The following is a 13,473-nucleotide window of genomic DNA, read 5'->3' as shown; positions in this document are numbered from 1 at the left end:
GTACAATATGTATTTACTATCCTGGAAAAGTTATCGAACACTTGTAACAAATTGTAACTATTTTCTTCATTTTTCTTTCTGTTGTGTTGACATGGAATGGAAGCACCTCTTGACCAACACTATCAGTATCATAGGGCCAGTGCTCTTGTAACCTGACACAGAAATATGTTATCTATCCACTGAAATTTCAGGTGGTGTATGTCACGGCAGTGTTCCCCTATGTAATGTTGGTCATTCTGCTGGTCAGGGGCTTGACACTGCCAGGGGCCTGGCAGGGTGTGGTCTATTACCTTTATCCAGAACCTTCTCGTCTGGCAGACCTTCAGGTGAGACACCTTAGATAAATCATGAAGTTTTACAATGTTTTTTCTGGGACTATGTGACTAAAAGATGTTTTTCAATGGTACATTTTTATGTTGACCAGTCAAAGCTACTTTTGGCCAATTATTGTTGTAGATGTGCAAAGAATGGTGATGAAACCGCAGTTCTTTTGACACAGTATTATGACGATGACGTTATTACATATGGTTTTTCACCTTTGGTAATCAGGTGTGGATGGAAGCCTGCGCTCAGGTCCTTTTCTCCTATGGTGTTGCATCAGGGACCTTAATCACTCTGGGCAGGTACAACAAAGTTAAGAACAACTGTTACAGGTAAACCATGTGATCAGTAGTTCCACTGAAACATTGATGAAGTTGTGTTTTTGGAGTCCAACCATCAGTTTCACCCCACAGTTAGTATCAGGTTTTCTCTCTTGTGAAGGAAGACAATTTATTTTGAAAAGACCTATAAATTATGAATCTGCTTTTGCATTGCACTGTTTCCACAAACCTTTCAGTTAAATACATTCAGAGCCTTCTGCAATGCTCTGGGAGATAGCACTGAATGGTCCAAAATGTATCTAACTTATAAATTGTATTAAGTGAGAACTTTATGGGGTGACCGTAGTTAGGTATAGTGGGTGTATATACACACCCACTATACCTAACTACTTAGAAATCAGGTCAATATATATATATCTATATACAGATATAGATATATATATATAGTATACCACATTGTAAAATTGATAGAATATATCATTTCTCTGTGCAAGAAGGCCCCAGTTTGTCTTCTGGCCAGACAGTTTGCGGCATGTCATTCCCCAACCCTTCTCCCCGTCTCCACATTCCCTATGTATATCCACTGTTGCTATCAAAGAAAGGTGTGTGTATTTGTGTGTGTGTGTGTGTGTGTGTGTGTGTGTGTGTGTGTGTGTGTGTGTGTGTGTGTGTGTGTGTGTGTGTGTGTGTGTTTGCAGGGACAGGGTCTGTGGCTGTGTGTGCTGAACAGTTGCACCAGCTTGGGTGCAGGATTTGCAGTCTTCTCAGCTCTGGGCTTCATGGCCCAGGTCCAGGGAATTCCCATCAACATGGTCGTGGATTCAAGTCTGATTTAAACCTTGAAGCAACCATGTCTGTTAAATATGAATTTTCCTTCACTCACATTTTTGCTTCAAAAGGACAAAGATCTAATTCAAGACAAGTGGAGAGGAAGAAAATTCAAATGTCTCTTCTTTCCTCTAAGGACCTGGTCTTGCGTTCATTGCATTTCCTCAGGCTGTTGCCATGATGCCCCTGCCTCAGTTTTGGGCTGCCTGCTTCTTCATCATGCTCATAATGTTGGGGCTGGACACAGTGGTAAGATAAGGAGTATTTCTTACACGAATGGGAACGTGGTCGCTTTTGGACCCCATTGTATTTGAAGATTTTATTCATGCTAGGGTCAGTTTGTTGGTCAGTCAACTACTTAGGTCCTGAAATATTTCAACAACTATATAGTATATATAATGTTTAATTCAACTAATATCATTGATCAAGATTTTTTTCTGAGATGATGTTGAGCTTTTGATGATATGTCATGGCAGCTGCATGTTTATAGGGAGAAAATTAAGCTTTCAAAGAAATGAAGGCTCATTTATGTTATGGGAGTGCTGTGTCTGGCACAGGAAGCATTGAATCTGTACAGAGCACGATCGGAATTACAATAGTCACAATATTTTTACCTTGCCATTTTCATTCATAGTAATGTGTTCTGAATATACAAATCTATTTTATGTAGACAAGAGTGGATGGCAGTTACTTGAAACTTATTTAAGAGAAAATTGTGTTTTCTCTTTCAACGTGGATGGGTACTCTGTTGCATGTCGTGTCATTACCACAGCTGAAATGATAATAAGCCTGGGCCTGATGCATGTTTTTTTAAATAATGTGTTGAAGTTATTCTCCTTTTTGTCTGTTTTCATGTGTTAGTTTACAGGTTTGGAAACAATAACATCATCAGTGATTGACATGTTCCCAGGAACGATGCGCAGACCCTGGCGTAGAGAAATCTTGATCCTCCTCTTTTGCTCTATCTGCTTCATCATTCAGATCCCTCTCACTACTCAGGTACCCTATGATGGTGAAACCTTACCCAAACACAACACCTATCACTAAAACAATTATTATAGTGGAGGAGTCTTTTAAGTGACACTGTATATGTATGTTCTCTGTTGCCCAGGGAGGAGTCTATCTGTTCCAGTTGGTTGATTACTATGGTCCGAATGGAGCATGTGTATTATTTGTGTCTCTGGTCCAGTGTGTGGCTGTTGGGTGGGCCTTTGGTAAGTGATATAACTCACGGATGCATGGTTTTGGGTTTAAACCGGGATTTAAATTAGGAAAAATACATTGTGTGAGTAGTTATCCTAACCTAGTCATCTCGTTTCTCTTTACTGTTTCTTTCCAATCAGCATAAAATAAGTAAGCAGTGTTCTAAGACTCACAAATGGAGGTACAGCTTTACTTAGCATAAAATGTACAGACCCCAGACTCTGAGAACACATCACAAAGATTATTGACACAATATATATATATATATATATATATATATATATATATGATGTGTTGAGTTTTGAGGATAGGCAAGGAGGATAAGCATGACTTCATGTTTTCAAAAGCCTCCTCAGCTGGTGAGTTAGACTAAAACTTAAAACTAGAGGAGGTGGGAGCATTTAGAGGTGCAGCAATTGAACTACAATATTATGAGGAGAATGTCTGCCAGGGTCTCCCCAAAGTTTATGTTGATGGCTGCTCATTCCACCATGGGAGTGAACTCCGGGCCGGAGTTGGTATTGTCTGGGTCAATAGAATGATCACATTGACCTCACTCACGACCTGGCATGCCTGAGGGATGGTCTGCCCAGATGACATTTGGGCTGGTTCGGAAGACAGAGAGTATCTTTGGGCCCTGACCTGGGACCATAAGTCTTAATTAATGGTATCCAGCTGTGTGCCGAGCCTGACGAGAAGATCTGCCCCCACAAAGAAGGAGGAGTGGAGTTGAGGAACCACACTCTCAAAGTTCCTGACTTGTCTCTTTCCAATCTGTACAGAAATGGCGCATATTCCAATCGCTTTTAGAGGAGTTTGCGGCAGCTCTGCTGAGCGATGACAGTTGCTGCACTGTACTGTGACGGCCCTGCCTAGCTGCTTAGATGCGGGTGTGGTGGAAAGTTACTGTGTTTTCCTGTGTGTCCTTGAAGGTACCAGAGGAGCGCAGTGGTGACAGCCAGGTTTCGCTCCACAACACCTTACACCTCACTATGCTCACACAGTCACATCTACATGACTGATGTTACTGACGTACACACTCCACATTTGTCGTTACTTATTGGTTGTTTAATTTATAATAAATACTTTAATTTACCGTCATTCATTGTGTCCATCTTCGTATTTGTCATGACCTGTGAGCCGGGCCATGACAGTACAAAGGTGGGGGGCATATCATGTTTGCACAAGTCAGTGTACAGGTCCATACTGACTGCGGATTTTTCGGACCAGAGGGCTCCCAGGGTGTTTGAGACTAGAACACCATTAAGAAAGACACCTTCAATGATGCGGGGGCTGTATAATGATGGGTTTTCATTGTTCAACGAACAAAGGAATGAACTGTGACTTTTAAATGTATACTTGGAGCCATGTAGTGGTACTGGCTGACTTGCAGTGGTCCGGGTAAGATCAGAGCTGGAGTCAGACTCTGAAAGAGGCATGTGCATTGGTGAGGCTCTGCTGGGTGCCTGGATGACAGCGACTTTTCCGTCTAGTATTGGAAAACTAGCACCAGTTGGTTGTTGTTGACTTTAGCCCAAATGCGTACCTGGTAACAGTCAATGAGCGGAGCCAGTCGGTCCAGCAGGTCCTGACCAATGAGAAGAGGTTCTGTATCGATGGCACAGATAGGATGTGCAAGACTCATCTCTTGGAAGGTGATGTTAACCCAGGCATGTTTGGTGATGAGTGTCTTATCCTGCTTGTGATATTAATGTTGCAGGTTTCAATCTGCAGTGGTTTTCCAAGGGAGAGGTTTTGGCGACTTCAGAAAAGGTGTTGGAGCACATCAGGCTGATTTCAGAGCCAGAGTCAAGTAGGGCAAGGGAGCTGATGCAGCCTCCTATCGCTACTGAAGTGTAAATGCTCTGTGCATTGCCTTTATGGACGAGGTCACCTGAGAAAGTCAAGGAAGGAGCGGTGTCGGTGGTGAAAGTCTCCGGAGGCGTTCTGGTATTGCCTGGTCCTCCCAAACTGACAAAGTAAACTTTAGAGGTGGGGAAGGCATGCCAATTGGGGGCCAGTGTCTGGCTTCTTAGGAGAGCCTGGTGGGGCAGGTGAGCGGGCAGATGAGCAGGCAGGGACCTCAAGGTTCCTTACAGCCTCAGCCACACATCCCTATATCCATCCCATGATGCATTCCATGTTTTGGATTTCTGTTGCCATACTTACTTTCCTGGTGTTGATGGGGGCATCGGAACGATCCCTACTTCTCTGTTTAGAAGTGTTTTGATATCTAGGTCTTACCTGATTGTGGGGCTGGTTTGATCCCATACCTCCTTATCTCCTGCACGGTGAGGTCACCTGCTCTGCAGTGCATTATGACATCATACCGTGGAGGTTATGCAGAAATAAGGACTTAAAGGAGGTTTGCTCCTGTAGAAATACGCCCTCCTCTGGCGTCCATAATACTCCCTCGGAGGTTCATTTCTTTTTTGCGCAACAGCGAATGCCGCAGAGTGCGGAATAATGGTCTCTGGTACCAGGTAGGAGCGTTTCCATGAACACATGGATGCTCCTGGCCGTGGTTTTCCAGACCAGCTTCAGCTTCTCTGGGGATGGTGCATGAGGTAAGTCATGACCTGACTGTCCCCTGTATCCCTTTTCTGCTGATCACCTTGAAGCTGCGTGTGCAGAGCTTCGCACTCCTGCTGCACCTGGTCATTCTCTTACTGGGTTCAGGCCCGTTTTTCGACCTGATAAATAGCTTGCATGGCCCGTGAGCTGCTCCACATTATTTTTGGCATCCAGCTGGGCTTTACAGTGGCAAAGCAGCGTCAGTTGTCCAAGCACTTTGGGAAATGTGCGTTTCTGACCAATGGGGTTATTAATGTATGTGAGCAATTCCTCGATCTTTTGGTCACAGGTACTTGCATTATAATTATTTAAATCACCTATATCGTCAGTGGAGAGGTTAATAAGACCAGCGACCAACTCTGGCAGGCCAGCTGGCTCCGAGGAAGCCCTCATCACACGGTGGTCCCTGCTACTCATCTTATCTTCTGAGTAGAGCAAGACACCCGGTGGACTGATCAAGCTTGCTTGTGTAGCGGTTACAACACTTAAGGATGCCGTTAAGGCAAATGTACAGGTAATGCGTCAACCTGTGTCTTACAAAGTAACACTACAGGTTGTAGTGTTACTACAACCAAGCAGTTCTACTAGGATGCCGTGGCGGCTCAATCCCCTAAACTTAGTTAGCTGTTAGTGACTCTCAAAATCAAAAGCATGCAGAATTTCTCTAATAAAGGCTACTAACCACTAAGTAAAAAAAAACAAAATAACATTTTCACATTTTTTTTAACATTTAAATAAATTAAAATAATAAAAAAAATTATTTTGGAAAATTATTGTGCATAAATATTATGACACAGCTGGAATAAGACATCCTCACACGGGGCACAATTCATGGTGTGCACAGGAAGGAGCAGATTTGATCATTGGCTAATTATTTATAATCATCAAATATGATAATTAATAATAATACAATTATTAATTAAAATTAATTAATTAAATAAATCATTCAAATCAATAATACTATCTCAACAAAAGTCCACTATTCTAAAGACTACCAACACACGCAACTATACCCACATGTTATACCTATGGTGAGTGTGTGTGTGAGAGAGAGAGAGAGAGAGAGAGAGAGAGAGAGAGAGAGAGAGAGAGAGAGAGAGAGAATAAAGAAATTAAAAATGGCGGCTGAACCGCGTGATTTAAACAAAAGGGAGGTCGAGAACAACGTGGCTCTAATCGCAAAATGGCGATTGATGAACGACGTGGCTCGATCACACTATCTGGTCCCCAGAATGTATATAAGTGTGATTGTGTGTATAGGTACGTTTGAATGTGTGTGTGCAAGCGGGTTAAGAGAGAAAGAGAGAGGGAGAAGAAAGAAACATGCAACAAGTGATAAGAGGAGATCTAAATCACCACCAAGGACAATATGCAGTGATTTTACCACACAGTAACCAGGCGGGCGAACTGAGGTCAGTCCAGCTGGGTACCGGTCTTCTAACACGTAAAATACCCAGTATTGCTCTAACGGTGGCGAGTGTAACAGGGTGCCGCCACTGTGTAAAGTGCGGATTCTATGCACAGTGCAATAACACAGTAAATACACAGCAACAACGAGGATCCAGCGGTCCGACACAATACTGCATTCAACAATAAACTATCTATTAAACTAGTCTTTCATCCTTCTGCAGGCAAAAACAGCTGACTACACGCAGCTGACTGTGGATCCGTCTTTTAAAAATACAAATAAAATAAAGGTTAACTCAAAAAGAGGGAAAGGTAAAAACGATACTGAAAGTAAAACAAACGTCTGCGTGTTTGCTCCCTATTAGCGACTGGGACACACGGAACGACTTGGAGAGGTCCATGTAGAAACAGCGGCGCACTGGAAAAAGCACGGAGCTGCGGAGTTGGGTCTCTTTTATCAACTGCGTGGCGTCATAGGCAGCTCCTGGGAAGTCACTGGGAGTCTGTTGGCTCTCAGCCAGTGAGAGGCCAGAATTTGAATTCAAACAGCGGTTTGCAAAGGAATTCTGGCGCACTTTGACCAACTGCTGAAAACTCTGGCTCAGACTTCTGGGGTTACATGTAGGCCACTCTATTGTTCTCTTTAGCTGGCTTTAGATCCCAACAATGTTTAACAACTGCCTGTACTTTTAACCTGTTATATAACTAACTATGTTTGTCATTCAGGTGCTGAGCGGATGTGTGATGCAGTTGAGGAGATGACAGGACAGAGACCTTTGGTTCTTTTCAAACTGTGTTGGCGTTACTTTACACCAGGGGTATCAAACTCAAATACACAGTGGGCCGAAATTAAAAAATTGCTACAAGCCAAGGGCCAGATGGGTTCAACGTTTATTGAAAACTTATTGAAAGAACCTTAGTGCACATATTGAACCTGGAACTAACAAGGCCTATAGAGTATTGCCTATAAAACAACATTAATTATGAAATAAAAATAATAAATAATACATAAATAAATAAAAATAAAAGTAATAAAATCAGTTTCATTAATTGCTTATGGCTCTATCTGCAGTTTCTCCAGAGTAATTTCAAGTGAAAACATTTTCTACAGGCAAACAACAGCCAAAAATAATTTACTTCAAAGAAAAATCAAAAAAATGCAAAAATGAAACTGCATTAAAAACTGAAAATGCGTCAAAGCACCGTTTGCTGCTCTGTGATGCTCACTGGTCTGAGCCAGACACTTGGTGTCTCATCTTGGATACAAGTTCATCAATGTCTGGGGTCAGGCTCTGAGCTGAGGAAATCCTCAGGATTGAGTGAAGGTGCTCATCAGTAAGACGAGTCCTGTGTGAAGTTTTGTTTATCTTCATCAAAGAGAACAGTTGTTCGCACAAGTATGTGCTGCCAAACATAGAGAGCGTTTGAGCAGCCTGGGAGTGCAGCTGAGGCATTGTGTCAGGGATGAAACGTGGAAACTCTGCAGCGCCCACAGACTCATATTTTGCCTTCAGTGTGTCACTACATTGGAGCTCAATCAGCTCCATTTGGAGGTTTGATGGTGCGTTTTCCACGTCAGCTGCAAATGGATTACTAAGCAGTTCAAACCTGCTTTTTTGGGCTTCAAAATCGGCAAATCGCCGTGTGAAGTAAGCACCAAGTATGCCGAGTTTTTCAGCAAACTGTGTAGTTGGGAAGGCAGCGACCTGCTCTTTCATTGTTTGGCAGTGCGTCTCCCACAGGCGCAGCTTGGTTTTAAAAGCCCTCACTGTAGCATACATGTCAGTGATGACACGGCCCCGCCCCTGAAGCTGCAGGTTGAGCGCATTCAGGTGGCTCGTGATGTCACACAGAAACGCCACTTCACACAGAAACGTTTTATTTCGGAGCTCTGTTGTGCCTTTCCCTTTGCTTTCCATGAACTCACAGATCTCCTCACGCAACTAGAAAAATCTTTCCAGCACCTTTCCCTGGCTTAGCCATCGCACCTCTGTGTGATAGGGCAAGTCACCATATTCTGTACTTAACTCCTCCAGAAAAGACTTGAACTGGCGGTGATTTAAACCTTTGGCTCTGATAAAGTTAACCGCTAATGTTATGATGCTCATCACATGTTCCATTTTCAAGGCTTTGCCACACAACGACTCCTGGTGTATGATGCAGTGATAAGCTGTCAACTCACTTGTGACGTTTTCCTCCTTCATCTTTTCTCGGATCCTCCCCACCAATCCACTCTTTTGACCGCACATCGCAGGCGCTCCATCTGTTGTCAGTCCCACAAGTTTATCCCACGGCAGCCCCATTTTATCTACACATCTGGACACCTCTTCAAAGAGATCTTTCCCCCGTAGTTCTGCCATGCATTGGGTGTAATCCCCAAAACTCTTCTGTTACGCACAGGCTTGAGTCCACTCCACGGATGAAAATTGACAGCTGGGCAGTATCAGAAGTGTCGGTGCTCTCATCCGCAGCAAGGGAGTATGCGATGAAATATTTTCCCTTTCCCACAAGCTGTTGTTGGAGATTGGCAGCAAGGTGACGCACATGGTCAGCAACGGTGTTTCGGCTTAGGCTCACATTTAAAAATGCTTTTTGGGGCACACGGCGTCGCAAACTTTAATCATGCAGTTTTTGACAAATTCTCCCTCGGTAAAGGGTGCTGTGACACCAGACTTCTTTTTAACTCCTCTACCTTCTGTAGCCTTTGTGTCGTGTCCAGATGCTTGTATCTGTCTTGGTGCTTCGTTTCATAGTGTCTTCTTATGTTGTATTCTTTCATTACAGCCACACTGTCTCCGCACAGAAGACACACAGCTTTGCCCTTTACATCCGCGAACATATACTGTGCCTCCCACCTGTCTTGAAAACTCCTGTTTTCAAATTCCACCTTTCGTTTAGCCATTTTTTGGGGAGAGGGATAGTTGAAAGCTGACACAAGTGGTATGTAATACAGACTGTGAGGCGCGCGTTCGCGGGCCCGCGATTGACATGCCGACACACGGGCAGTGCATTGTGGGATTTGTAGTATTATGGTGGTGCGTGCGATATACCGGCGGGCCAGCTCTAATAGTAAATAGATTTTATCATGCGGGCCAAAGATAATTCATTCACGGGCCGGATGTGGCCCGCGGGCCTTGAGTTTGACACATGTGCTTTACACCATTGATCTGCATGGTGAGTTACACACTATGAGCACTACAGTGATTTGCTTAAGATAGGCAGCAACAATAAGTTAAGAGAGTTCCTCCTAAATCAGTTTACATGGACAATTTCTGACATTTCATCATGTCATGTTTTATAACAAACAGTGTTAAAACTCATAGACAACACTATAATTAAAGGTTTACTTCAATAAAACTGTGAGATTTCATGGTTAGTTCAGTGAGCATGACCATAGAAGTTCTCCTTTGTTTCTGTGTTTTGCCTTCAGGTTTGCTTCATCTGCTTTTTTGACTATCTGAGTCGCTCCCTGAGTCGCCCCAATAGAATGTTGGATTACTGAATGAATAATCGATTATTGTTGCTTGCTGTTGATTGAATTTTAATAGATTTAAAAAAAATGTGATTTGCCTTTAATATACTGTTTTAAATTAATTTAATAGTTTCTTTATTTAAGATAGGGTTCTTTATGACACAAATAGTATCTGTACATATAAATATGAATTAATTACATTTCTATGAACAATTTTGTTTTAAAAAATAGGTGATTTAGGCTTATTTTAAAGCGTAGTTCAAGTGTCCCAAAATCAGGCAGAATTTTATTTTAGGCGAAAAAACACTAAAAGCTGTGTCATGTCTCCTCTGAGTATGATATCTCCATTATTTCTTCTGTTGTGGTTAGAAAACATCTTAAGGATTACAGAAATAATATTATATATATTAATATTTTAATCTGTTGATCTAATGTGTAAAACTGATATTGGAATAAGTTGTGTAATTGTAAAATTTTCTGTCCCCAACAGCGTCTGTTGGTCCTGTGGCATCCTGTTAGAGACCCTGTTGGTTCCAAGAAAAACAAAGAACATGTTCTGAATGAAACAGAGATGAAACCAATGTCAGCTCCTGTCCCTGACATGTTATGAGTATTTCGGATTGTTTTATTGTTTTTAACATATATGTGCCTGAAAGCAGTATGACATACTGACTGCATGTGTATCATGTTAGTATTATATATTGTTTTGCAAATATAGGTTATTTTCTATCCATGGTTATATTTATTCCTTTAAATATAGAGGTGATTCTTTACAATTTGAAGCTCATATCGTTAGTCTTTTGAATGGGTTTCATATTATTACTACAGATTTTTTTTGTATGTTCAAGTGTTTCATGGATGTGTTAGTGGGTTCTTTCTGGCATTGGGATTATTATTATTATTATTATTATTATTATTATTATTATTATTATTACTACTATTATTATTATTATTATTATTATTATATTTGTCCTCTTGAATGGTATAAAAAAGGAGTTTCACTGTTTGGGGGAAATTCTGCTGACACATCTTGTATGAGTAAGTATTCTTTATATGTTCTGCATAAATCTTTGGAAATTTTAAATACTTTAAGTCTTAGTGCATATAGATACCTTGAAACAGTTTGGAGTAAGTTAACTATTTCTGTTTAATTAAACAGCATATTTAAATCATCTGGGGCTGTAAGTAATGGTTGTGTTGCGATTGGGTGAATTGTGAGAAAATTACTTTAAATTGTGTAAAATACATTTTCTGGGCTTTTACTATCCGTAATTACTTGAAGGGGGTCAGTGGGTACCCTCAAAGTATGAAAACAGTCACTCCGCGGACTTTTTCACTCAGTCCATTCGAAAAAATATGTTATTGAAACGTTGGGTTTCGTACTTCCTCTCCGTATGATGTCATCATGGAATCGCACTCTTCTCTCAGCCCTACCCAGCCGGTACCAGTCCAGCCTCCGAACCCACCACCCCCGCTCCCCACCACCACCATCAGCACCACCCCTCCCCCTCCACACCGAACGCGACACCAAGCTGACATGTTGCTTTCTTCTGACGTGCCGTGTCGGTGTGTGCTTGGCTCATTTTACAAATGCAAATCAGGATAGTTTCACTCAGTGGTGCAGAGGTTACACCTTTTTCTAAAAGGTACTAACTCCCTTTTAAGAAAATCTCTCCTATAAATACATCAGGCTTAGTATAATTATAGAATCATAAATTGTAGCTGGAATAGATTTGCCTTATATAAGTAAGTATGCTATAATGAGTGTAATCAGGGATACAATTTTCAGGGTACATCTGATGATACATCTAAGAGATGTCTTTCTGCTAACACCAAAACACTGTGCTTCACATAAAGCATATCAGCTGTGTCCTCGCGTGACAAAGTCCCAAACATTTGTCCTCCCAAACTACTGGGAAAAACTCAGCACCATATTCACATGTCCATGGCATACTAAGCTGTTGACTCTGCTGAAATTGCCTCATAATTTGGACTTCAATTGTCCAATTGTTATTATTAAACTTTCCCAGTATTCCATTAAAACATTTAACAATTTTATCCAAAGCGACTTACAATAAGTGCATTCAACTATGAGGGTACAAACACAGAACAGCAAGAATCATGTAAGTACATTAACTTAACACCAGAAAGAATAAACTGGTCCTCAGTCACATACTCATCCCATATAAATGTAAAGTACAATTTAAAAACTTATAACCGCTGCTTCAAAAGTGAAAAGGTCATTTGTGAAGTTTTACTCTGAAAACGTCACACTCGTGTGAAATTTCACTGATCAATGTCTTACTACTGTTTTGACTATTTTCTGTGCACTTAGTGGATGCAACCTCAAAGTTCATGCCCTTACTTGGTAATTTCACCTCCTGTTGACCTTTATCTTTGCAACTGTGTCCTGGGTTTGATTCCTCTTTCTGTAGCAGTGGTGCCAGACAGCAGACATTTCCTGTCTGCTTTCTGTTTTGTTTCCTGTTTATCACATTGTATAAAAACCTTCCTTTTTTCCTATTCATGGTTGCACTCTGAGCCGTGTTGCTGGCTGTGTTACCCTCTGCAGAGCTAATAATTAAAACTCAAAGAAAACTCCGGTCTGAGAAACTCATTATTTCAAATCTCATTTCCACTAAATTCTAAATTTCCACTACAGTTCATTCCTGAAGATGCCACGTCAGTCATTAACGTCAACACTTTAGAGGGCTCGTCCAATCACAGCCTTGTGAATGAAGTGTCTGTCTCCTGCAGACAAGAAACTACTGGCTCGTGTTTTGCGTGGTTCAATGAGTGACTCTGTTTTCTACGGTGGCCCTGAGAGCTCAACGCACTGCAACTTAAGAAAACACATGCAAGTGGACAAAACACAAGCAAAGTAAGAAAACATCTTCATCAATTTCACAACACAACACAACACATTACAGAAATGCGCAGCAAATAAAGAAATGCGCAGCAAATACAGAAATGCGCAGCAAATACAGAAACGAGCAGCAAATACAGAAACATGCAGCAAATATAGAAAACGACAACGGAAGTGTTTCCAGAGGACAGCTAAAAGTGATGGACACTGCTGCCACAGGAGACACAAAAACGTCCAATACATCAAACAAATACGGTTCCACACAGGGGTCGGCAACCCGGCGCTGGAGCCGCATGCGGCTCTTCAGCCCCTCTGCAGTGGCTGTACAGTGTTGTGCATATTTTTCGCGAACGGTGAACTTAACGAATCAGTTTTCATATGATTAACGTGAACGTAACGATGAACGTGAGTGAACGTCACGTTCATTTTTTAAATCATCATCGTATCAGGCCATCATGAAATACCAGGAGCGGGTGTGTGTGTGTGTGTGTGTGTGTGTGTGCTCCCAAATAGCGCACATA

General features: G+C 41.7%; 1 protein-coding gene and 1 pseudogene across 3 annotated transcripts in view; one reads left to right on the top strand and one right to left on the bottom strand.

The window, feature by feature from the left end:
• Positions 1–653: 653 nt before the first annotated feature.
• LOC118123692 (sodium- and chloride-dependent GABA transporter 2) overlaps positions 654–13,473 on the top strand; it is a 127,736-nt gene continuing 114,916 nt past the window's right edge. For all 3 annotated transcript variants that reach the window (XM_047343783.1, XM_047343785.1, XM_047343782.1), the window contains exon 1: positions 654–1,003. The gene's annotated coding sequence lies outside the window, so the exon portion shown is untranslated. The remainder of the gene's footprint in view (positions 1,004–13,473) is intronic.
• On the bottom strand, positions 7,822–9,602 carry LOC124854951 (annotated as a pseudogene).

The sequence above is a fragment of the Hippoglossus stenolepis genome, chromosome 16 (genome assembly GCF_022539355.2).
Source record: "Hippoglossus stenolepis isolate QCI-W04-F060 chromosome 16, HSTE1.2, whole genome shotgun sequence".
Lineage (NCBI taxonomy): Eukaryota > Metazoa > Chordata > Actinopteri > Pleuronectiformes > Pleuronectidae > Hippoglossus > Hippoglossus stenolepis.
This window is presented reverse-complemented; position numbering and strand designations above follow the sequence as displayed.